We start from the raw sequence: 26,646 nt of genomic DNA on the forward strand, positions 1-26,646 counted from the left end.
TTAATTGTGAAGAAACAAAATTGATGGGGGTAAAATTTAGGGCTTGGATTTGAGTATTGGAGAGCTCTTCGCATTTCTTTCATCACTTCACATTAAAAAGGCAGTGGTGTTTGTCCCAATGCTGGCATAGGAGCAGTACTGTAGGGCAGTGATTTTCACCCTTTTCATCTCATGTCACACACAAACTAATTACTAAAATTCTATTGCACATAAAAAAAACAACATTAGTTTTTTGCTGATCTGACAAAAAGTAGGTATAAGAACTCTAACCATTTGCAACAGCATGAATGGACCTGGAGAGTATTATGCTAAGTGAAATAAGCCAGTCAGAGAAAGATAAGTATCACATGATCTCACTCATATATGGAATCTAATGAACAAAACAAACTGATGAATAAAATAGATCCAGAGACATAGAAACATGGAACAGATGTCAAACTTCAGAGGGAAGACAGGGATGAATGGGTGGGTGGGGAGGGATTAACTGGGGAATTTATATGCATATATACATAACCCATGGACACAGACAATAGAGTGTTGAAGGCCTGGGAGGGGTGGGTGCAGGGTGGAGGGGGGGTTCAATTCGAAAAAACAAACCAACAAAGGAGACATCTGTAATACTTTCAACAATAAAGATAAATAAAAAAAATAGGTATAACTTTGATTGGTTTACAAAAATAATAGTAATTACCTAGCCTTTTTGCTCCAGAGTGAGTTTTTAAGAAATCAGGTGTCTATACTTATATATAAAGATTTCTGGTACCAAGAATTAATCTATTAGATGTAACCTTATTATGTGACGTGACCAAAAAGATGCAACTTTATTATATGCCCTATATATTTATGGTTCAAGGCAGGGCATTCATACCTAATGGCTATTGTGTTGTTGGCTGTTGTCATTCTTTTATTTGATAATCTAAGGGAAAAGAGGTCAGTGCTCCTGACTAAATAGTCATTGCATGCTTAAAAAATTCTTGCAGCAACCAGTTGAAACTCGCTGATGTAGGGAAATGAGAATTATGTAGTATGTAGCAGGGTATTTTTTCTATGTATATCTACACACACACACACACACACACACACACACACACCAATCTCGTTGTGGATCAGAAAAAGAAGGTGAAATTACGAAAATCCCAGGACAAGAAGATATAGGAATTGGTGGTTGATTAGAGTTGGGTGAGATAGGAAAGCGCTGACACTGGAGAAATGTATTTAAAAATCCAGGAATTTAACCTCTTTCATTTTACAAAGTGTCTTTTGTCAAATGAGTTAAGTGGGAAAGCAAAGTAGCAAAACTGACATATTACAAGAGAAGTGAATGCCAGGTATCCCATTTTTACAGATGAAGTAACAGGAGACATTTATGTACCTCATAGACTGGACATAAGCTCAGTAACTGGAAACTCTGACTTATAATGAAAGCTCGTCACTAATTTGTCATTGGTCTTAAGTGAGTTATGTGTCTGTTTCCTTCTCTGCAAATGTGGAAGCATCTCATCCTGCTATCCCTGATGTTTTCCCTTAGGAACTGAAGCCATTTCAGAAATTCCAGGCCAGATCATATGTGGGCTTTCCAGTGAGATCTTTAACTTGTTTTGGAGAATATATACTTCTCCACAGGATAAGCAGGATCTCTATACAAATTCTCTTAATTTGTTTCTGTGCTTTTGAGAGTGAGCACAGGACCTCATTAAGTCCAGGAAGAACTAATCCATAGTGTATGACTGATCTCTCTGTGGATATGGAGTGTGTAGTTATTGAGTGTGATAATGGGTAGCATTGCAAAGGTCAAAGCTCTAGGTCATGTAACCGTAAGACATTCTTCTTTAAAAAGTGGGTGGTTGCCCTAGGCGGTTTTGCTCAATGGATAGAGCACCAGCCAGTGGACTGAAGGGTCCCAAGTTCGATTCTGGTCAAGGTCATGTACTTTGGTTGCAGGCTCGATCCCTGGCCCTGGTTGGGGCGAGTGTGGGAGGCAACCAATCAATGTGTCTCTCTCACATAGATGTTTCTCTCTCTCTCTATTTTTCTCTCTCTCTCTCCTACACACCCCCACTCTATCTAAAAATCAATGGAAAAATATCCTTGAGTGAGGGTTAATAAAAAGTTGGTGGTTACATTAGGTTCCAGGTCATCTGTGTAAATTGTGACGTGGGTACATTTAAACAAAGTCTTCTCAGGGAAAAAGCAAAAAGGGAATTACGTTTATGCAAGGCATTGCCCATCTAGGAAGCACTTTCATATCTCTAATCCTTACAAAAACCTTGGGAAGTAAATGTTAATATGCACATTTTTATGCATATTTTTTATTTCAGAAAATTAGGTTATATAGTTTTATAATTTGTTTTCTTCACCTAACATATTTTGCAGAAAATTACACTTATTTGTCTCCTTTCTTAGGCTGTGAACTCCTTAAAGTTACCAATTCTACTTCATTCATTTTTATTTTTCCAGTGCTTAACACAGTGCCTGGCACAGAGCAAACATTCAGGAAGTGATGAGTAACTATGATTTAGGAGTGGAGTCAGGACTCTTAAATAATTGGCCCATAGTCACTAAATCTTTGTTTTTCTCTTCTTCTTTTAGTATCTCCACTCACCTTTGAATTTTTGTCACAAATGGAGAAGTGCTTAAAAAGTATATAGTGCTACACATGCTATGTAGCCAAGTTCAACCATGTTGACTGCATTCACATAAATTATTCTGGTCTGAACCCAGTTGATAATGCAGCTGTTATTTTTATAATCTCATCCTAAGTACATATTTGCACAACAGGCGGTGTCATCTCATCTGAGTTACTTGGTGTTATTTGCCTGATACTTTAAATTACAGAGCTCCATTACTGAAGTCATTATTTGTGGTTAAGAGGGAGTGGTACTGAGAGTGGTAAAATAATTTCTTAAAATGAGTTTCAAAACGGACCCTCTTTAGATGTCTTTAAATTTATCTTGATTTAACTACCTAGAACAAGTACAAAAAACAGCTCTGCTACATTTGTCAGTTTACCGTACAGAAAAATAGTAGACTGATTTTAAAAATTTATGGGTTTAAAAAATCAGTACTTATCTGTGAGCTTTTGTTAAATGATTGCTCTTTAAATGTTCTGCCACTTTATTTTATGAGCAGGACTTAAGGAGAGAGAACTCAGCAGGGATGGAATCCTCTCCTCTTGCTGAGTATGATAATGCACTGCAAATGTTGAGACTATTCTGACTATAATATTTATCTTACAATGAATCCAAATTGTCAGTAGTTGGAGAACTGGTATTGTTCTGTATCCCCAGAGATCCCAATTCATGCTATGCATCCTGTGGGCTCTCAGAAATGTTAATTGAATTGCTGCTGAATTGCTTGTATTGGTCTCAAATTAAAAAACAAAAGCAACACCAAACACTCAACATCCTGAAATAACTAAGACTTATTTTTTTTTTTTAGTTAAATTCCATGTCTAGTTTCTAATTCTTCCTTAACATGTAAGAAAATATTTTATTAAAAAAAAGTAGGAACTGCAAAATTATTCAGAATTTTTTCAGTAAGATTAAACACTTTATAGAGTTTATAAAACTTTCATATTTGGACATAAGTTTTTGTGAGCTTACCCACCTTTAACACAGTTGCCCTTTGACCCAGCAGTTATTGAATTTTAGTGTGCATAGGAATTACCTAGGGACTATGCTTTAAAATAGGCCATATTTTCAGAATATGGCAAATCAGTAGGTCTGGGTGGGACCCAACAATCTTTAAAAAAATTATTTTAATAAGCACCTCAGGCAGGCAGTTCTGAAATAGGGAATCCGAAGATTGTGTTTTGAAAATCACTATTTTTTCCAGTCCTACCTACACAAGACCTTCTTTGACTGTTGTTATTAAACTGATACCATTTATGTCTGAAATCAGACAGGCTGCAAAAAAAAAAAAAAAGGTATATTAAAAAACCTAATAATAATAGGTGTTATTTCACAGAAATATATTTTGCTAAGAAAAGAGAAGACATGACAGAAGAGATAAAAGAGAACAATTTTATTGAGTGAAAAGTTATCCCCAAAATTTCAATTTTCTTTTTGATTCACTGCCAAATTTTTGTGTAATTCTGGTCAAGTGGCCTTGCTGCTTTATATTGTATAAAGTGTAAGGTTAAGCAGTATATGGAATTTTTCATAGTGAAGACCTCAACTACAAAGATTTTGGGGATTTAGTAACACCGTGATTCTGTAAATAGGTCTTGGAAATTTGTGGGCTGTATTTGTTTGGTCTTGGTTCATTGCAATAAGCTATCTTTGTAAAGCGGAAGACATGCTATCTTCTAAATAATCTCATTTATTTTAAATGTAGACACAATTTTTGTACTGACCATCCTTATTTACTGACCAATATATTTTTTTAAAGTTATTAAATATATTTTTATTTATTTCAGAGAGGGAGGGAGAGAGAGATAGAAACATTAATGATGAGATCGAATCATTAATCGGCTGCCTCCTGCACGCCCCCTACTGGGGATCCAGCCCACAACCCTGGGCATGTGCCCTGACCGGGAATTGAACCCATGACCTCCTGATTCATAAATCAATGCTCAACCACTGAACCTCCCTGGCTGGGCCACTGACAGATCTTCTTGAATTGTTTTTTCAGGAGAGCACAAAAGTTCTGGCAGTTGTGAAAATTTGTCTAATTTAGGCAATTCTATCTCTGATTTACCATTCTGCTACACATGTGGGCAGAGGTGAACTGGCAGACCTAAGAGATGCAACATTAATTCTTTCTTTTCTGACCCAGAAATACCTTGATCCTGACCATCTGTAATATGTTAAAAAAAGGCTTAGGCTGTGTTACATTAAGGTGTCAGGGTATACTTCCCACTGGGTGTTGATAAAATATAAAATTGTAGAATCCTAGAGTTGGTAGGGACTTTAGAGGGAATGGGTGTATCAGTTCTTGAATACCATCTACAGCTGGGCCAGCTTTAATGATCATCTGTGGAGCTTTTAAAATATGTTAACTCCTGGCCCACTCAAGGAGATATGGTTCAGCAGGTTTGGGGGTAGGGTCCAGAGATTTGAATTTTATAAAAGCTGTCTAGGTGATTACATAATCAACTAAGTTTTGATACAATTTTCAACTCAGTGTAAGAATTCTTTCTACAACATCCCTGGCAAAGCGTCACTAGCCTTAACATTGACAACTCCAGCAATAGGTCTCTATTTTGTGAGGCAAATTATTCCATTGCTTTTAAAGATTTGTCTGGACTGAGCTAAACTCCATCATCTTGTAGTCCCTACCCACTAGTATTGTTCTTTCTTTTGGAAAGAAGAAAAGAGAAAACTTTTAATCAGTATTTACCATATTATACTCACTATGCTAGATATTACCTCTTCTTGTTGGCTTGAAAATAATATTAAACTAGATAGTTTCCTGAGCTGCAAAATGGATTACCAGAGTACATAAGCAGTTATCAAAATGTGGTCAATCGACACATGGGGACCCTTGAGACCTTTTCAAGGGGTCCGAAAAGTCAAAACTATTTCCATCATGATATATTTTTTTTGCAGTGTTGACATTTACACCGAGGATACAAAGGCATTTTGGGCAAAACGGATGGTGCCTTACATAAATCAGAGCAGTGGCACCAAAGTCTATTAATAATCATTGAGTTTTTTAAATCATCACCACCCACAGGGGAAAAAAGCGTTTCACTCAATAATGGTGCAGATGAAACAGTAAAGTAACTGATTTTATTCACTCTTGACCCGTAAGTACATCTTTTAATACTCCGTGATAAAATCAGAAGTATGCATAAAGCACTCATGCTGCATACCCTACCTAGTACAATGGTTATTTTGAGGAAAATCACTTGTGTGATTGAGTTGCAAGCTGAACTGCCTTTTTTCCCCCCATAGAACATCATTTTTACTTGAAAGAACGACTAACAGACACACAATGGTTATTCAGACTTGGATGCTTGGCAGACACATTCTAAAAAATGAGCAAAGTGTCTGTGCCATTGTAAGAAAAGCAACTGATATTGTTTGTTGTCATTAATAAAATTTGAGCTTTCAAGAGAAAATTAGTTGTTTGGAAAACTTGTATCTACCACTATGAGGTTGATGGCTTCCCAATACTTAAAAGCTTTTCTGATAAGATTGGTAGTGATATTAACAAATTTGATTTTAAAAAATACTGAATAATGAAATATGTCAACCTTTTAAAGATCTGCAAAACACAGTGAACCGATATTTCCCTAATGAACCAATGCATGTTACAAAATTATGCATGGGTAAAAGATGCATTTAGAGAACAGTGTGTTTTAAAGTAACAAAATATAAAAAGTTCATTGATATTCAGGTTTCAGATTACATACTGTAATTAACCTTTTAGAAACTATTACCTGTCAAATTTTGATATAGATCAAAGAAGAGTAGCAACTATCATGTGGAAAGACTTTTTTTTTATTGTCTAAAGTTTTACATATGTCTCCTTTTTCCCCGATTGACCTCCCCCGCCTCCCCCGCCCCCAGCCATTCCCACTCTGGGCAAGCCCCCACCAGAAAGGCTATTAAAACACTCTGCCTCGTTCCAACTTCATATCTGTGTGAAGATGGATATTTTTCACTTATTTCCATCAAGTCAACATATCACACAGATGGAATGCAGTAACACCTATGAGAATCCGGCTGTCTTTTATTAAACCAGGCATTTAAGAGATTTGCAAAAATGCAAAATAATACCTATATTCAAATACTTTGTTTTGGAAAATGTGCTTATACTATTTTAAAAGTATGTTTTTATGTTACCATGTAAATAATTACTATTTAATTATATGTTTTGCTTTAAATGAATAAATAACAAATGTTTTCTTAGCTTTAGTTTCTAATATAATAAACTAGAGGCCTGGAGCACAAATTCGTGCACAGGAGGGGTCCCTCAGGGTGGCCTGTGGAGATTGGGCCCCAGCTCGCGCCCCCAGCCTTGCAGCTCTGCCTGGCACCCCGCCTTGGCCTGGAACCGCCCCCTCACCTGCTCCACCATCCCGCCTGTGGGGCAATTGATCGGGGGCCAGACCCCCTTTCCCGCTCCCTCAGCACCTGGGAGCCAGGTGGCGGCCCCGCCCCCCGCCGCTGCGCCAATGGTCGCTGTCTACAGGGTTGATTGGGGGGGCGATTGGGGCCCTTGCTCACACCTGCCTTGGCCTGGCACCGCCTGCTCACGTGCTCCACCATCCCGCCATGATCCTGCTCTCGTCTGGGCCAGCAGAGTGTTGCCAGCGCCTGCCATGTTCCACACCGCCCCCTGGTGGTCAGCACATGTCATAGGGAGAGGTCAGACTCCTGGTTGAATGACCGCCGGAGGGGACAATTTGCATATTAGGCTTTTATTATATAAGATATTGATAAACGGAAGCATAGCTTTCTGGGACTCTCTTAATTTTTAGAAATGTCATGGAATCCAGAGACCAAAGAGTTTGATGATCTCTACAGTTTATTTCAATGCACTGTTTCTAGAATTTGCAACATTTCTAATGGTTCCCATAAGATTTCTTAGCCAATCTCTTCTGCATACTTGTCAATGTCCCTTCTAAATGGTGGTCCTCAATACTGAAATCATATTGAAGATGTAGGTTGAACAGCATAGAATAAATAAATAGGCTAGGATGAGTAGGCTTTAATAATAACTATCTTTGGAGATCTTTAAGAATAGGAGAAATTTCTTTCTTTGAGGAAATAGGTATTTGTTCCAGGAAAACAAAGTGTTAGACTAGGTAACATCTTGTTATCTTCCTTGACACCTCAGAAATACTCTTACTTTTGCCCTACAAGATATAAATATCAATAACTAAACCTGAATTTTTCCATTCACTATTCTGATGTTCTTAATTATTAGTAATTGCATTTTAAAAACAAATTTGGCATTAGCTTGGTATCAGTTCCTTTCATATCTAATTTTTAAATAATTCAGATTCTACATAAATGAATTCAATTACCCATTTGGTGCTTGAACCTTCTTGCCAAAGCAAATTAAAAAAAAAAAAGGGGGGGGGATGGGGATAAAAAAAGAAATGGGTGTGGCTTAGAGACAGCTTTAAGCAGGATTTAAAAATTTAGCTTGAAAGCTTTTAAAGCTTAATTATACAGGGAGGTGGCAGTGTTTTTATTTGCTGTTTACCTTTGATCTAGTACCTATTTTGGGGAGATTTGGACATGCTTTTGTGAAAATGTTTATGGGTTCTTCATTTGAGGTCAGGATTCTTGTTTGAAGTTGCTTTGTAATTCAGAGGTTTTTCTCTTTGTAAGTTAATATTTGACTTTTGCTGCCAGATTAATAGCAAGTTAGCCAGGATTTAGGTGACTACTTTTTAATGTATAAGTGATATACTGAATTTTAGAAATAGTTTTACTGTTTTGGGACAAATTAGACATGTTAAGTATTTAAAAATCTCAATAACACCAACTCATAAGGATAAGAAAGTAAAAATAAGCCTATATCTCACTCAATGTTAACATTTTTGTTAAATTGTATTTTACTTTGTGAAACAGGGGTGTGTGCATACACATTTAATTTTCTATAAATTGGTTCTTATTATGAATGTTGGTTTTTTATTCAACAGTATATTTATTGATATAAAATTATGGCCATAATATATTTTTGGAAGAGCATAATATACTCTTTGAAGGAGATCGACATTAAACATTTTTGACACTTTTTGTCAAATTACCATTCAGTGAAGTTGTACCTAATTTATAATCTCATCAATGGTACATGAATGTGTTTATTTTTCAGACTTTCACCAATACTAGTTTTTGACCAGTTTAAAAGTATTTTGCCAATATTGTAGGTGAAAATATTTTATTTAGATTTCTTTGATTATTAGGGAGAGTGTACATATTTTATATTATTGGATGTTTGTATTTCATTTGTACATTTCCTCTTTATATTCTTTGTGCATTTTTATATTGAAGTGTTTGTAGCAATGCACTTTTTATTTAGTAAACTAAGGATGTGCAAAAATTTGTTGATCAGATAGTCAGAAGCATGTCATCACCATGGTCACATGTTATAGTCTGTGGCCCAGGTTGAATTATTGATTGAAAAATCCTTGAGGGGAAAGGACATGGTTATTTAATTGTTTTTTAAATTTTTTTAATTGAATTATAATTGACGTATAAAATTGTATTAATTTTAGGCATACAAAATTATTTTATTATTTCTTAAAATATAGTTTTTATTTTCACTAGTATTACAGATATCTCCCATTTCCCCCCCTTTACCTCCCTCCTTATAGCTCCTCCCCATCCCCCAGTTCTTTACTACCCTATTGACCGTGTCCATGGGCTATGCATATCTATCTATAATAATAAAAGTGTAATATGCTAATTAGACTGGATGTCCTTCTGGACATCCTTCCGTCCTTCCAGATGAAGCCAGGTCTGCAAGGGAAGCCTGGGTCCCAGGTGTCTGCTGGTGGCCAGAGGGAAGCCCAGGTCCCAGGTGCCAGAGGGAAGCCGGTGCTGGCAGCTGGGGGAAAGAAGGCCTACTCTTGCACGAATTTCATGCATATCTTACCTAATAATAGAGAAACATGTAAATTGACCAGACTTCTGCTACACCCACAGCCAATCAGAGTGAGTATGCAAATTAACCCAACAAAGATAGCAGTTAATTTGCATACATACCTGGGTCCTGGGAACCTCCTTGGCACCCAGGTCACTCCCAGCTGTCCATCAGAGGGGAAGGGGCTGAGCCTGCGATCGAAGGGGTGGGGGGGGGGGGTGCCCGCTTCCCAAGCCTAAAGCCTAAATAAAGTTGTCATTTTTTCATGGTGAAGGGACTGGAGTCCATGTTGATGAAAATACCTTAGCGGCTGCGGTGACTGACAGTGGCTGCAGCAGCGGGGTGATGGGGCTGGCGCCTTTCCCTGATCAGCCCAGTGGCCTCCCGCAAAGGGAGGCCAGACTGCGGCTTAGGTCCTATGGGAGCAGACCTAAGCCATCAGTAGGACATCCCATGAGGGCTCCCAGTATGTGAGAGGGGGCAGGCTGGGCTGAGAGACCCCTCCCCAGTGCATGAATTTTGTGCACTGGGTCCCTAGTATATATATAAAAGGCTAAGCGACTGTCTGACCAGTCGACTGGCTGACTGGCTGGTACGTATGATGCGCACTGATCACCAGGGGGCAGGTGCTCAACACAGGAGCTGTCGAGCTGTGGTGACTTGGCAGTGGTGAACAGAGAGGAGGGAGCCCGATTCCTCGAGGGGCCACACAATTCTGCCTTCAGCAGAGGGTTATGTTATTGCTGGGGCACTGTTGGCCAAAATCTGGTTTACTGCTGAGCTGTGGTAACCGTAGATGCCCTTCGAGCCATGGTGCCACCCGAGGTGCAGCAGGCAGGGAGGGACCACAGAAGGTTGGCTCCAGGGCGTGTCTGGCCCAACTCACCCAGTTCTGCCCCACCAGCCACCTTCTAATTAATTTCCTTTCAATGTGCATGAATCCGTGCACAGGGACACTAGTAAGTATATAAATTCTTCGGTTTATCTCTTCTTGTCCACCCAACCCCAGATCGAGATATGACAGTCTGTTCCTTGCCTCCCTGCTTTGGGTCTTATTTTGTTTGTCAGTTCATTTTGTTCATTAGATTCCACAAATAAGTGAGATCATGTGATATTTGTCTTTCTCAGATTGGCTTATTTTACTTAGCATAAAATTTTTCAGCATTCATTTGCCTGGCTGGCATGGCTCAGAGATTGAGTGCCGACCTGTGAGGCAGGAGGTCGTGGTTTGATTTCTGATCAGGGTACATGCCTGGGTTGTGGGCTCGATTTCCAGGAGGCAGCTGATCAGTGATTCTCTCTCATCATTGATGTTTCTAGAAAGGAGGGATCTTTTACCCTTTGGGACAGCATGGATTTTATTTATTTTAAGAAACATTTTGTGTTCTTATTGTTCAGTGCAATCTCTAACTACTTGCTGAATGAATGAATGAGCAAACAGAGGAATGGAATAATCTATGGTCATTGGCTGTTCTGAGGATTCATTTTACTAAACAGATTGTGATTTTCTACAACAGACGGTGATTTGCTTTGGCATTTTTTTCTCTGTCTTCTTACTGTTGTGCTGCCCTCAGGACCAAAGTGTCTACTTTTATTTTAGAAATGTCTTCTTCAGCCTAAACTTTTTTAGTTTTCAAAGAATTAGCTTGCTTCAAGTTGTGTGTTAATTCCTGTGAGTTGATTGTTACCTCTTTGGCCATCATAATATGTTGCTTGTTTATTTCTAAATTCTCTGCAGGAGTAGGTATGTACTAAATTCTTTTTCTCTTTGTTATAATAATGAACTCTGTAATTTTTAGAAACTTAAACTTTTTTAATTGTTTGCTACAAAATTCACCAATAGTGTATATCATTTGATAATGATATACAGAGTTGTTTTTAACATATATAACAAGACTGCATTGATATGACAAGTGGGGTTTGTTTACTTCATATTAATGCATATTAAAATATTATTTGCCCTGAATGTCTGGAATTTAACTTGTTCCAAATTTAAAATATTTCCAGAGTTAGAGATCTTAACTTAAAGAGTACAATTATTGGAAAAAAGAGCTATACTTAGCCACAATATTTCTAGATGCATTTTATTTTATCCCCCAACATTTAAATGCAAAGGAAAGAATGAGATGTATTGTGTATGTTGCATAATTTCAATTCATGCTTTAGAAAATATTTGCTAGAAGGACAAGGTGTGATTATTTAAAAAAATGTAGTAGTACTTAAAAACCATTTTGGATTCTTCCAGGGTTTAGGCTTTAGATATACATTTTGCTATAGATTTATTTTGTGGTTAACTTCAAAGCTATAATTTATAATTCATGGCAGGATAAAGTATGAGAAAAGCTTATAACGGAACCAGTATTCTTTTCTGGCTTTGAATGGTACACAGAGTGTGTCCACATAGGGCTGTGTGATGTCCCAGATACAATTGCTCTCCTGGTTCCTAAGACGCCAGAAAGTCATGAGGAGAAGGGTGTAATACCAAAATTAAATGAGAGAGCTGCCTTCCCTTGGCCAGACTCTCCTGGACTTCTTACATCAATGGAAGTAGGCATTACGAGTTGCTGCAAACTGGGTTGGGGAAGGCCCAGGCACCATTCCCTAAAAAGAGAAGGAAGTCTGGGTGAAGAAACCTAATGGGTATAATAGCCATTGATACTTAAAGCTGTCCAAATGCCCAGGACAGATTCATTATCTGTTAATCCTGACTTGAAAATACAATAAATTATCTGGATCACTTAGGCAAAAGCATGTTATAGGAGCTGGGGAAGGGCTGAGTTAGATATTTATTTTGTGTCTCATCTTAATTCAGGTGCCGATCCCCAATTTATTATGGCCATTTGTGCTATAAGTGCAACATTGGGAGCAGTGATTCCTACAGATGATGTTGATCAAGATTCTTCTTGTTTTTTTTCCAGAATGAATTTAAAAAAAATCTAGTTAGCTAAGTAGGTTAACTAACCTAGATATTTACTGGCTATGTGTGTGTGTGTGTGTGTGTGTGTGTGTGTGTGTGTGTGTGTGTGTATATATATATATATATATATATATATATATATATATATATATATATATAAAGGGTTTTGAATCAAACCAATCCCTAGAGTCTAGAAAAGTTTCTGACCTAAATTAGGAACCTAAGCTCCATTATTATTTTCAGTTGAACACTACTTATAGCCATCCTCACATTTGGGAAAGAATATGGCCTTTGCAACAAAGTTTCTTTGTTTTCATGGAACTAAAAATGTGCTGTAGTTAGACCAAACAATAAAAATAAACTACCAAACTACCTTCTAATGCATGGGGGTTCTGGAGAGAGGAAACCATAGATATTTAGAGGCATAAAGTGACTCATTGTGCTAGTTAAACTTTTTACAAGGCTAACTCTGTGTGTTTGAGTTGCATCTGTTACCTCTTCGGCCAGAACTAAAGTGTGTGCAAGCAAAAGAATTTTGAATTGAATCGTGGCTCATACAGAATGCATTGTGTATAACCTAAGAGTCTAAATGGGTTCCACACTTTATGTAGAACAGAAACGGCAACCTTTCATGTTTATTCTACCTATAAGGTATTCTCATTGAACACATCCAAGGTATTTTCTGTGAATTCATTTTAACTTGCAGACATAAATGAAACATGTTTTTCAAATGTAACTTGTAAGCCTTTATTTCTTTTTATAAAAATATTTCCTTTTGTATTTACTTACACTTTTAAACACAAAGTTTATTACTAACGTTATATAAAAAGCTATAATGGGTGGAGACTTTTGCATTATTAGCAATAGAATAGTGAAATAATTGTTTCTTTTGTTATCGTCATCTTAGAAAGAGTTGTGAGAGGAGATGGGAACAACTGCCTGACTTAAAAGTAGTATGATTTGTATGCAAATGTATACTTCTTTAATAAAGCATAGAAAGGCGACTTACCTAATCTTTATTTCATTTTCTCTCTAAATTTTCAGGTCACTTTCATGAATTCAAAGGCAATTTACCAGTGATTTTGGGTGCTGGGGCTGATTTTTTTTGGCGTATTTGTAAGTATTGGTTTATTTATTACTCTTCTCATTGTGTCATGGAAATTATAGTTTGTAAACAAGTTCTTATTTCCTCTAGTGTATGAATTTTTATTAGTTTTTTTTGTAAATGTTTTCTAAGTGTTATTAATTTTTTTTGGTGTTTTCTCAAGAGGATTTTAGAAAAAAATATTAGGGCCCATTACAATACGCTGAAAGAATAGACATCTTACTTTTTCAGATGAGGCTCAACTGTAGGAATGATTTACCTTAAAGGGGCTTGTCTATATACACATGGACAGTTTACCCTGGTCAAGTCTTAGTCTTCTGATGGTCTGGACTTGAAAAGTGCTGTGTGCTTGTGCTCACAAAAAAGAGGTGAGATGATACAGAATTCAAAGAGCTGCCATATAGGAGAAGACCATGTGCTAAGGAACCAAAGACTTATTTAGTGAATGTATAATGTATATCAAATTGGGGGCCTTTCTTGCTTTCTTCACCATCTCTCAAAACAACATTATATTTTAAATGGTATTTTGGAGAACAAAGATACTTTTTCTCAGGAAAGAAGGTAAATTTCAAGAAAAAATTTGAATGAACCTTAATGATCAATGAAAGTACTTTAAATTGATATGTACTTATTAATATAAAAGCACTTTAGAGTATGTGGCAGGTATTAAAGATGTCTGTTAAAAACAGACTATTTAAGTAGAGTCTAAAATACATTTATATGTGTAGTATGTTGTAATCCACTGGCATCTCAAGGGCTGCTTTACATTCGATAACAACAAAGAGATAGGAACTTTTCCTCCGTTAGTGTTCTCTGGTCAAGAACTTTAGAGAATACACTTCTAGGAAAGTATTTAAAAAAAAAAGTAACGTTACAAATTAGAGTTTAAGTTATTCAGTATTTAAGCAGAAAGCAGCAAAAATTCATTTAAAACCAATTTAACGGCTGGAGATTAAAAATGGAGGTGGGGTAAGTGGATGATGCAAGGACACACCCCCAGGACCAAACTGGAATTACAACTAAAATAAAAACAGCTTTACCTTTCTCTTAGTAGTACCATTGATTGGGGCTGGCATTTAGAATGAACCCTAGAAAGTAGACACAAATGTTTAATATAGTTTAATACATTTTTAAGAATAATATGTTATTTTTATGAAACTATCAATTCACATTTTATTTTGAAACTATTCTTAGGTAAAACGCAAAATATTAAACTACATGTTTCATTTGCATTAAATATAAGCTTTTAATTTGTACAAGGTATCATAGTGAGGATTAGGAGGCAAAGAAGATGGGGAAAGAAATGTAAACTATTTTCAAGGGGCTCTGGAGAAAAAGGATGATTCTAAGGGGCTGAGCTGACCTTACTAGAAATCTGAATGAAAGGGAATAATTTTAAGTTGTTCTAATCTTATCTTAGTTGCTTTATCTTTTCTTTTACCTCCTTTCACTCTTCTGTCATATTATTCAATCATTTCCTTTTCTAAGTTTTTAAGATGATTAAAATTAAAAAATGGCAACTACAAGGTAATTACTGGCATTTCAACTAAGATAGCCTTTATTGAAATATTCTTTACAGTTGTCATCACCTGAAGGCTCTCTGTTTCCTGAACTCTTTACTCGCCCCTCTCCCATCATACATAGACTAACTTTGAATGGAGGTGATCCAAATAGTTGAGATTTTTCTTGTGATTTAACAAAGAGATGCTAAAAATAGAAGACGGGTCTCCGTGGGTATAGTTTTCATATGGTTATTTCTGGAGTTCAACTTCAGATTTTGCCTTGATTACTTAGACAAAAGTAATGCTAATCACACAGGCCTTAAAGTAATTGTTTTCCAGTCTCGAGAATTTCCATGTGCTAGATCAGGGCATGGGCTTTGCTGTTCCTTTGGTCAGCGGTCTCAGGCTCTGTTGGGGCCCTCTTCTGACTGTGGAGCCTTCTTATTAAAGAAACGTAGCAAGATACCATGACTAAGATAAGTCAGATAAAATTAACAGGGCATCCAGAATGCCTGAGTTCCCATTTCTTTCAATTATTATGGAAACTGTCTACCACTTACACTGAATGATGAGACAGCTAAAACAGTAAAAATATTTATCTATTTCTGGCTTAAGAACAAGCAAATGGTTTCAGTGACAATGGCTTCTTTTAGGAACTTTAATTTCCATGTCCTGGAACTGCTTATTTGCTACATGATCTAAGGCAGAAAGTTATACCTCATGGCCATGGGAAGGTTTCTTAGTAAGGTGTGCAGAAGCCGGTCTGTGAGATAAGGAAGGTGGGATATTGTTTTGCACATCCATAATGAATGGGCCACACCAAGGGTGTGTGAGAACCGATTGGAATCTTACCTACTCACATCTACTACCTAGGTCAGAAGAGGAAAACACTGTGAACCAAAGTGGTTATCTTTTCAGAAGCTGAAAGCATCTTATTATAGGTTTTTATCCCCCTCTTCAAAACTAAAACTACCCTTTTCTTTTTCCAAAGTAGGCATTGTGTAAAAGGACCTTGTTTTCCATGTTAATATCCCACATTTAGTTTTTTTGTGTCTAATTAAAAAATACTGATGGAATTCTGACCATTTAATTTTCCAGAGCAATAAATGATTGATTAAAAACAAAACAAAACAGAAATAGATCATTAGATAATCTGCTTTATCAGGTTACCCAAGCCTTTTTAGTAATTTGAAAATGAATTCCCTTTTATAAAATGCTATCTCTGTTCATGGTCTCTACTAGCCACCTTTTCCCTGAAAAAGGTACAAACAGTATTTTATTGTCTGGTACAAAAAGTGATTATTGCTTAGCCCGTGCTTCAGGAAATAATAATAACAATATCTTGATTTGGTATGACACTTGTTTTTGCAGATATTAAATTGGCTTAATTTTTGCAGGACTTAACCTTTTAGTGCTCTTTCCATTATATCAGGCTGTCCTTTCTCAGAGAGTATTTTAGCTCTTTCTTTTGTTGTTTTTGATCACTATCTCAGTCTTCCCTTGATTGCTATACAAATATTTTCAGAAAGTTGAGGTAGAGTAAGTAAGTCAAGGAGGAGATTGCAGAGAGCTTTCTGCCACTCCATTTTCCTATGTTCCTGGATCATTTGCTCCTCCCTGACATTGGCCTATCCCCCTCTTCCAAAACTGTCACAGGTTGTGCTTCAGCTGAAATTTTTGAATGGCATGAATTTTTAGGAAATTAGCAACGACAACAACAAATCACGAATTCATCTTTTTTTTTGGTGGTATTTTTAAATGGACAGAAATCTTTTTCAAACTGAGCACAGCCCAGTCCAAAGCTCCCTCAGTGAAAACATCTGTGATTTTAAGGACAAGTAGGTCTAAGTGCATTATCTTTAAAAAACATTATTCCAGGCTAATCTTGACATAGAGCAGGTAAATAAAAAAGATGAGCTGTGAAAATCCACAAATAGGGCTTGAATGCCATTTTCCATGACAACGGGCGCTGCCCCACGAAAGCATTAATGCTGGGAATGTAAGGAATTTAAAATTGTGCCTTCTCAGTTTTACAGTTGTGTGCTCATGTTAATTAGAGATATACTGACATTTGAAGTATCTGCATTGATACACACAGCTACTATACATTTGTGAACCGTGGCTAGAAATCTACTTTAATTGAAAGCAGTTTGCTAATCTGAATGTGTATATCTATTATATTTTAAGCTTTTTGAAGTTTTATATTCTAGTGCCCTTAGACCCTTGTTCTTTCTGCTTGCTTCATTTTCTGCTTCTAATTTATACCTGAAAAGTGTAGCCTGGCCTATTTTAATCTCTTAGTTGTGTTTTGGAGCAATATGGATGGAATTTTGAGAAAAAAAATTTTTAACAGCATCCTTTATTTGCTGTAGTTTGAATCTTTCTTTCCTCTCTGACTTTCTAAATTGTTGGTTTTCCTTGCAATCCTTTAAGATGGCCTGCCACGGAAATAAGGTAGGATTTAGGTTTATTGAATTTGCTTCACTGGCTATATTTAAGCACTAAAAAGCTACTCTTCTCTATGGTTTTAGCTGGAAAAGCCCGTGTTAGAGACCTTGATGGAATGAACAGTGAAGAGGCATTCTGGTTTTTCTAGTATAACTGAGGTTCATCCTTTTCTCTGATGACAAGCTGTGTATCTTAATTTTTGATTTGCAAATATATCCACAATAGCTTGATGACTTCTTGAGGTCATCTTTAACCCTAGAGGTTTTGCTTTGTCTGTCTTATACTTAAAGAAAGATTTGACATCTCTTTTTTTTTTTTTTTTTTGAAGGTCTGTATTTCTTAAGAATTTGCCTGTCAGGACTTAACCTAATTGTTTTCTGCTTGTCTAATGAAACTCCCATACTTACTTTTTGGACCAATCCCTGAATATTATGCAAGACCAATTACAATGAAGCTTCCTTTTTGTTGCCCCAGAACACACTGCTCTAAAAAGTTTGTAATATTCTGTACTTGTTTCATTAAGCCATTTTATTGGCACCATTAAACCACTGAAACCTGGGACCATTAAAACTTAGTTCTATTATTATTATTAAGGCTTATTTTTACCCTTTATTACTTTTTTTCACTGTACTAAGTTCTTCTGTTTTTATTCTTTCATGTTGCTTACTACATATTGTGCCACCACAGCAAATTTTTGTAATTTTAAGTTAATTGCTCAATTATCAGTGATAGTCATGAAGTACTTGAAACATGCGCAGTTGGAAGACTTAAAAATTTCAAAATAAGTTGATGTGTCATAATCTTAAATGTGAAACGTGCCAATATCTGCAGGCATAAAAATACACCTCCCGAGCTAGGCATTTCAGGGAAGGCAAAAACCGACTCTTAAAGTCAGGGCTTTTGTCTGGCACTGAAGTGTGTCATCTTCGCTAATTTCAAACAACATGTCTAAATTTGATCTTGGTTAGCTTTAAAAACTCCAAAAATTTGGTCATGGTTATAAAGGAAAAGGGAAGTAAAACTGTATTGATTCTATTTGAATGTTTTACTGGAACCCCACAATCACAATACTCACTGTAAAGTGGAATTTAATGTGAGGTGGATCTGTGCTGGATGCCAGTCAAGGAGGCTGAATGACCTCCATATAATGTTTCTTTACTTATGAGGCAATCCCAGGAGTCCTCAAACTACGGCCCGCGGGCCACATGCGGGTGTTTTTGCCGTTTTGTTTTTTTTACTTCAAAATAAGATATGTGCAGTGTGCATAGGAATTTGTTCATAGTTTTTTTTTAAACTACAGTCCGGCCCTCCAACGGTCTGAGGGACAGTGAACTGGCCCCCTGTTTAAAAAGTTTGAGGACCCCTGCATCAGAGGACAGTGTTGCTGTGAAGTTAGTATGTTGATTTATTTATATAGAAAAAAACCCCATGAGAACAATGACACTTGGGGACTTATTTTGAATCCTACACAGTAATATTCTCAGATGCCTTTAAGATAACTTACACATTATGGCAAAATAATTATTGTAACTCTTTTGGCAACTAGGCAAATTATCATTACATTTTGCATTAGTATTCAGTTTAGGGTTTTCTCTAAACTAATATAGTGCCAATGGCTGTTTTTTAGATGCTATTATGGTTCTTTTACATTTTTATAGTATTGTAGTAAAGCTGAATTTACTGGCTACATTTTGAAGGTGGAGTAGAGCAATACGAGCGTCAACATTAAAGTGATTCAGGGCCCTTTGGAGAAAAATTCTTCTTGACTCGAGATTGAAAACAATGTGGGGCTTGGGGGTAGTTTGCTAAGAGCAGCTAATAAACCTGAATATTCCCCCCAAAAGCTGCTCTCTCAACCTGTTTTAACCAAGAAGATAGGCTTAATCATCGTCCAATATTCTTACATAACTTTCATTAATATTTAAAGGTATTAGATGTATGCAGAGAAAGGGAAATAAAGCCATCATTTGAGCTGGGAGGTGGTCTCAAATATAAGGAAGTGAGGGAGCATCAATGAATGCAATGATTATGCATAGCTAGCTATTATTTTAAAATGTAATGATCTATAAGATGTGAAATATAATTCTGTAAAAAAATAGTCTGTCTATAATTCTGTAAAAAACAAGTCTGATTTACTCAAGCATTTAGATAGAAATATTTAGTAATGATTCAGTTTATAAAGATTGTTTGAGTATGCAACAAATTCTGGTTCATTTTGTTGTATGCTTGTCTCTACACATGACTCTTAGCATATAGTTTTATTTGAAATACATATTTCATGTTATCTTATAGTATGGCTATAAATGTTCACATTTCACTAAATTGTTGCCAGCTACAAGCATCAAAATGTGAGTTAAATATTGCCAGTAAAGATAAAAACATTTTCTATGTTCTCGCCCTGCTTCTTTTTCCCTTTTTCCCCACTTCTCTTGTCTGTATCCTCCTTTCCTCTTGCTCTCTCTCTGTTTCTCTCTGATTCAAACTCTGTTGTCTGATTTCAGAACATATTTTTTCCCACTCTAGAGCACCAGCAGAGTCGCACTTCATTTGGAATACTCTTGATTATAAACTTAACTGATAAAATTTCCATAGGTTCGGATGTGTCAGAGCACCTCAGGTCTGTTTACATCTTAGTTTGAGAACCCTTACATCTTACTCTGAGACGGAATGCCACGAAAAAAGGCCTATCCTGTCTTTTTATCACCCTGTTGGAATATTGCTACCATTTTATGCCAATAGTTATCTTCCGAAATACAGATTTCACATCCTAGGTTTTTGGGTTTCTGTTCTTCCTACATTTCTTCCTTTTTTTTTTCTCTGAGATTGTATTTTCATTTAGGTCCTTGTGCTGCTGAATGGAATTTCAGTAATGGGCAGAGTGATTGTTGCTTGCCCTGATGAGCTTTTTTCCTGCAGGAGACGTGGGTTCAAAACAAGTTCTTATCCTGGCAGGTACCAGGGACTGGGACTTGTTTTGCTCATGAAGCAGTGAGCTACTACACCTTACCTCATTTTTTGCTGCTTGAATTTTTCCTTGTTATTAATAAATGTTATTGTCAAGAAGTTTTTTTGTTTTGTTTTAATATTTGTTTTTGCATAACACCAGGGACCATTTTAATTTCCTTTTATTCCTGGTGCCATCTTTAAAAAAAGCCTTATTGTGTCTTTCCATTCTATTTCCCAGGAAGAGGGGCAATGTAAGCATGTTGAGAGTAAATGCAAGGCTTGCCTAATCTCATCATGCAGAAAGGTGTCATTGTATCTAGGCTCTCAGCAATGCTAGGTAGCCTAAAAAGCACACATTTTAAGGCTGTGTAGATGTGGTGAGGTTAAACAGGAAGTGTGAGTCTCCCAGATAGATTGAATACATACCATGTTTAAATCTTGATATCACCTTAAAGTGTCCTGTGTATCAATTCCCAAGAGGGTACAAGAAAGAGATTTTTATGATGTAAAGAAATAACCATCTTTACTGGACCAAAATGTCCATCTTGGATGCTCTGGCCATATGGAATTTATCATTTGAAGCAATCTAGCATACTTGGAACTTAGTGTCTCAGCGAGGAGAGATCTGACTCAGTAGCATCTTCACGCTGGGTGGTGTAATCAGTGGTAAATCTAACTTCTAATTTCCCCCCTGAAAGCTATTTAAAGATGAGATTATCTGTTTTCCCCAAATATGACAAATCCTTTTTTGGGTAGCAGATACTTTCTTCCCAGGAGAGTGCTTAGTATGTGTTGGAAATTAATCCAACTCTACAAATATATACTGAGTACTGACTACATTCAATGCAGAGCATTAGATGTTGCATTAGAAACAAATGCACAAGTATAAAGTTCTGCTATCAAGAACCTTAGGATCTAGACATAATTATTAAACCTTATTCCTTTTTGTGTCCCTAGTGTCTAACTCAGTGCATGACTCAAAGGCGGGATTAATACATATTAATTAAGTTGTATTGATTATTGCAGAAGAAATAAGCAGAGGAGAGATGTAATTCTCCATATAGAATATGTTAAGTGCCTTAATAAAGTAAAAAATAGCACTGGGGGTTAGAAAGAAAGACATGTCCCTTTAAGAATAAGGAACCAGGGAAGCAGGCTTTTTGATGTTCTTTGAAAGTTGAGTAGAATTTTGCCAATGGAATGGATGAAGAGATAACGAGAGAGGAGCATCATGGTAATGAGGGGAATAGCAGGCACATGGGTATGGAACAGACAAATGGAAGCAGGGAATTATGGGATAGGTAACATTGAGAAATCCAGTTTGACTTAGGTATAGGGTATGTATAAGCTGGAATATTTAGTGATCATACCATTATGACCTGTAAGGCTACATTAAGGGGCCAATCATAATCAATTAGTCCAGTGGTAAGGCAAGAGATTTGCTTTTAAAAAATTAGTTCAGCCAGCAGAGTTGATTAGTGGGGGAAAAGAAAATTTGAATTAGAGAAACAGCTTGTGAGGGCTATTGCAATAGTTCAGGCAGGAGGTAAATGTTTAAGTGAGGGTTGTATTTTGGGAACCGAAAGTTAGGAACAAAAAGAAGGTTTAATAATTATGTCTAGATTCTAAGGTTCTACATGCCAATGTAGGATTAATATGACTATATGTGGTGGAGTGCATGAGGGAAAGAAAGGAGTTAAAATGACTCCATTTGCTTTTCCTTGTTCCTGTTGTTCATCATAACACTGAGTTTTAGAAAAGGCAGAAGGAAATGATCATGCTAATTATCTCTTGTCAATATTTAATCCCTTGCATCTCATTGGTTAAATACCCACTGAAAATTAAAGATAGTTTTTCTTCCCCTGGAGGACTGGGAAGAAGATGTGCTTTTAGAGGAGAGTTGGGGAATGTCCATCCTGTGGGCTGTATAAGGCCCACAAAATCACATAAGGCCCAGTCAAGGCAGTAGGGGTGAGTTAATTAAAAATTTGACCAAATATAGCAGACTAATTTAAAAAAATTCTTTATTGTTGAGATTATTACAGATGTCCCTCTTTCCTCGCCCCCCCCATACCTCCCTCCCCATGGTTTCCACCCTGCCCCAGGCCCTCGCCACCCTATTGTCTGTGTCCATAGGTAATGCATACATGCATATAAGATCTTTGTCTAATCTCTTCCCTTACCCCTTTCTCTCTGAGAATTGTCAGTTTGTTTCCTTTCCATGCCTCCGATTCTATTCCATTCACCAGCTTATTCTGTTCATAAGATTTTATATTCTTTTGATTCAATTGTTGATAGGTATGTGTTTGTTGCCATTTTGTTGTTCATATTTTGTATCTTTACCTTTTTCTTCTTTTTCCTCTTAAAGAATACCCTTCATCATTTCATATAATACTGGTTTTGGCAGTGATGAACTACTTTAGCTTTTTCTTATCTGTGAAGCTCTTTATCTGACCTTCAATTCTAAATGATAGTTTTGTTGGTAGAGTAATCTTGGTTGTAGGTCCTTGCTATTCATCACTTTGAATATTTCTTGCCACTCCCTTCTGACCTGCATAGTTTCTGTTGAGAAATCAGCTGACAGTCGTATGGGAACTCCCTTGTAGGTAACTACTGCTTTTCTCTTGCTGCTTTTAAGATTTTCTCTTTGTCTTTAGCCCTTTAGGCATTTAACTATGATGTGTCTTGGTGCAGTCCTCTTTGGGTTCCTTTTGTTTGGGGTTCTCTGTGCTTCCTGGACTTGTAAGTCTATTTCTTTCACCAGGTGGGGGAAGTTTTCTGTCATTATTTCTTCAAATAGGTTTTCAATGTCTTGATCTCTCTTTTCTGGCACCCCCATAATTCGGATGTTGGTACACTTGAAGTTGTCCCAGGGGCTCCTTAAACTATCTTCATATTTTTGGATTCTTTTTTCTTTTTGCTCTTCTGGTTGGGTGTTTTTTGTTTCCTCATATTTCAAATTGTTGATTTGATTCTCAGAATCTTCTACTCTACTGTTGAATCCCTGTATATTATTCTTTATTTCAGTCAGTGTATGCTTAATTTCTGACTGGTCCTTTTCCTTTTTTTTTTTGTATTCTCACTGAGATTCTTGAAAGTCTTACTAAGTCCCTTGGAGGTTTCCAGAAGTTTCTTGAGTAACCTTATAACTATGGTTTTGAACTCTATATCCAATAGTTTGCTTTCTTCCATTTCTTTAATTTGTGACATATTTCTTTGTCTCTGCATTTTGGCTGCTTCCCTGTGTTTGTGTCTATGTATTGGGTAGAGCTGCTAAATCTCTTTGAGTTGAGTAGGTGTCCTATAGGGCCCAGTGAATCAGCCTCCCCAATCACCTGATGTGGACATTCCAGGTGCACCCCTTTGTGGGCTATGTGCACAGTCTTGTTGTAGTTGAGCCTTGATTGCTTTTGGTGTCACTGGGAAGAACTGACCTCTAGGCCAATTGGCTGTGGGGACCAGCTGCAACTACAGTGGAAAAGCTGCTGTGCAAGAGACACCCCTATGGAGCAGGATTTGCTTCAGTGGGGCTTTGGTGCTCAATGAGTCTTTCCCTTGAGTGTGTTGCTTATAGATGTGTAGAGTTGTAATCTGGTATGGTGTGACACTGTGCACTGGGTACACTGGTTCTTGGGTCTCTAGGGAGGTGCAAAGTCAGCCACTTCCTGGGGCCACCCAGCAGGAGCTACAGATAGATCTGCAGATTCCTTCTCTTTGTATTGGATTTGGAAGTGCCCAGATGATGCCCAGCAGTGAAGCAAGGCAGGCTGGTGCTAGTGCCAGGTATTGGGACTTTTATTGATAAGTTTGGGGCTCCCTGACCCAGCTGCAGCTTGACAGGTTTTTAGCACGAGTAAGGACAGGCCATTCATCTGCAAAAGCCACTGTGCACAGTTCGGGTAGGGTTGTAAATTGGGTGTGGCTTGATCTCAGGGATTCACCAGGCCTGAGCAAACAAATGGCTGCCAGTCAGCCCTGCAACTGGGGAGGTCCCAGCATGTGAACAATGATCCGTGGAAACACCTCCATCTGGAAGAAAGCTGCCCCCTAATTCCTGCCCCGATGCCAGACAGTCCAGTTTCTCCTTGTATGTGTCTGGGTCCTTTAGAGCCTCACCAGGCACTGGAGCTCAGAGAAAGCGGGAGCTTGTAAGTTCAATTTATGCAGCCAGTCTTTTAAGAGGAGTAGCTAAGTGTTCAGCAGCCTGAGTGTCCCTTAGCCCCAATCTGCACTGGTTTTTATAGCCCATGGTTCTTACTGCCCTTGGGACTTTTTTCCCATCTCTGCGACCCTGGGCTGGGGGTCTGATGTGGGGCTGGGACCCCTTGCTCCTCTGGGTGGCCTCCGCAGAGGCGATATCCCTCTTGATTAAAAAGTAGCCCCACAAGGTGGGTGCTGGACTAGCCCGTTGGACGCCTCCACGCCTCCTACTAGTCTCAGTGTGCTTTCTTCTTTACTTCTCTAGTTGTAGGACTTCCATTCAGCCAGCTTTCCGGCCGTTCTAGATGATGGTTGTTTTGTATTTTAGTTGTAATTTTGATGTGGTTGTGAGAGGCAGTGAGTACAGTCGTTTGTCTACACCGCCATCTTGGTTCTCCCGTAGCAGACTAATTTTTAAGTTGATACTTTTGTGTGGCCTGTGAATGATATTATAAATATCAAAATGACCCTTGGCAGAAAAGGTTCGCCATCTCTGTTAAAAGTTACTTTGAGGACTTAGAGGCATACTGTAAACACAAAGATATTAACACTAGGAGTTTAAGTACACAGGCAGGGTCTTGTTGATTTCAGAGACACAAGGTGAAACTTGGCTACCATGACTGATTAAAGTGAAGATACTTGAGATTGATGGCTATGACTTTCTGGTTATATTGCTATACTTGTCCTTTTCCATAGAAGGAATAGTTGCAGCAAATAGTATACTCCTTTGCTATATCCCATACATTTTGATATGTAATATTTTCCTTTTTATTCAGTTCAAAATACTTTCTAATTTTCCCTATTATATTTTTATAGATCAGTGGGTTGTTTACAAGTATTATTTTATTTCTTTAAAAAAATTTTAAATGTATTTTTATTGATTTCAGAGAGGGAGGGAGAGAAGTAGAACCATCAATGATGAGAGAGAATCATTGATGAGCTGCCTCCTGCATGCCTCACACTGGGGACTGAGTCTGCAACCCGGGCATGTGCCCTGACCTGGAATTGATTCATGACCTCCTGGTTCATAGGTCAACTCTCAACCATTGAACCATGCTGATTATTTTATTTCTTAATATTTAGGGTTTTTTCCAGATATCTTTCTGTTACTGAATTCCTAATTTTTTTGTTGGCTGGAAAATTCTAGAAATGAAATTAGGTAAAGTTGGTTGAGGTCTTTTATATCATTACTGATTTTTTTTCTACTTGTTCTATCATTTTTCTTTTGTTATATGGCTTCTCCCATATATTTTATATTTTAAAAATTTATCTTTATTGTTGAATGTATTGTAGATGTCCCCTTCCCCCATTTACCTCTTCATCCAACCCGCTTCATTTACCCTCCCCCTCCCCAGACCTTCATCACATTGAGAGAGATTTTAAAAACGAATAATTCTTGAAATTTTATTACATTTTCTTTCTTGTATTTTGAAACTAAGTGAATATTAGGTAAATAAATGTTTAGGATCATTATGTCCTCCCAATGACTTGACCCCTTTATCGTTATACACAAATCCTTTTATCCCTAGTAATATTCTTTGCTCTGTAATCTACTTTGTCTGATAGCTACTGACACTCTCTTTTTATTAGTGATACTGTGGTATATAGTTTCTGTGTTTTCACTTTTAAAATATTGTTTCTTCATCTTTAAAGTGGATTTTTTTTTTTGTAGATTGAATACAGTCAAATGTTGAGTCTTACATTTTATTCTGGTATCACAATCTCTTTTAATTTGGGTGTTTAAACCATTTATATTTAATGTGAATATTGATGTGGTTGAATCTGTTCGTTTTCTTGTATTATCTCTTCATTATTCCTTTTTCTTGCTTTGTTTTTAATTTATTAATACTTTTTATGATTCTATTTATTTATTTATTTATTTATTTATTTATTTCAATTTCTTTATTGATTAAAGTATCACATATTTGTCCTCACCCCCCCATTCTCATCCCACACCCCTCCCCAAACATGCCCCCACCCCC

The 26,646-nt window shown here is 37.1% G+C and overlaps 1 protein-coding gene across 13 annotated transcripts in view; it reads left to right on the forward strand.

The window, feature by feature from the left end:
• SOX6 (SRY-box transcription factor 6) overlaps positions 1-26,646 on the forward strand; it is a 558,867-nt gene that overhangs the window by 86,181 nt on the left and 446,040 nt on the right. For 12 of the 13 annotated variants that reach the window (XM_079789455.1, XM_079789470.1, XM_079789454.1 and 9 more), the window contains exon 2: positions 13,508-13,579. The exons of the other annotated variant lie outside the window; for it this stretch is intronic. The gene's annotated coding sequence lies outside the window, so the exon portion shown is untranslated. The remainder of the gene's footprint in view (positions 1-13,507; positions 13,580-26,646) is intronic. 13 annotated transcript variants of the gene reach the window in all.

This window comes from Cnephaeus nilssonii (genome assembly GCF_951640355.1).
Source record: "Cnephaeus nilssonii genome assembly, chromosome: 13".
Taxonomy (NCBI): domain Eukaryota; kingdom Metazoa; phylum Chordata; class Mammalia; order Chiroptera; family Vespertilionidae; genus Cnephaeus; species Cnephaeus nilssonii.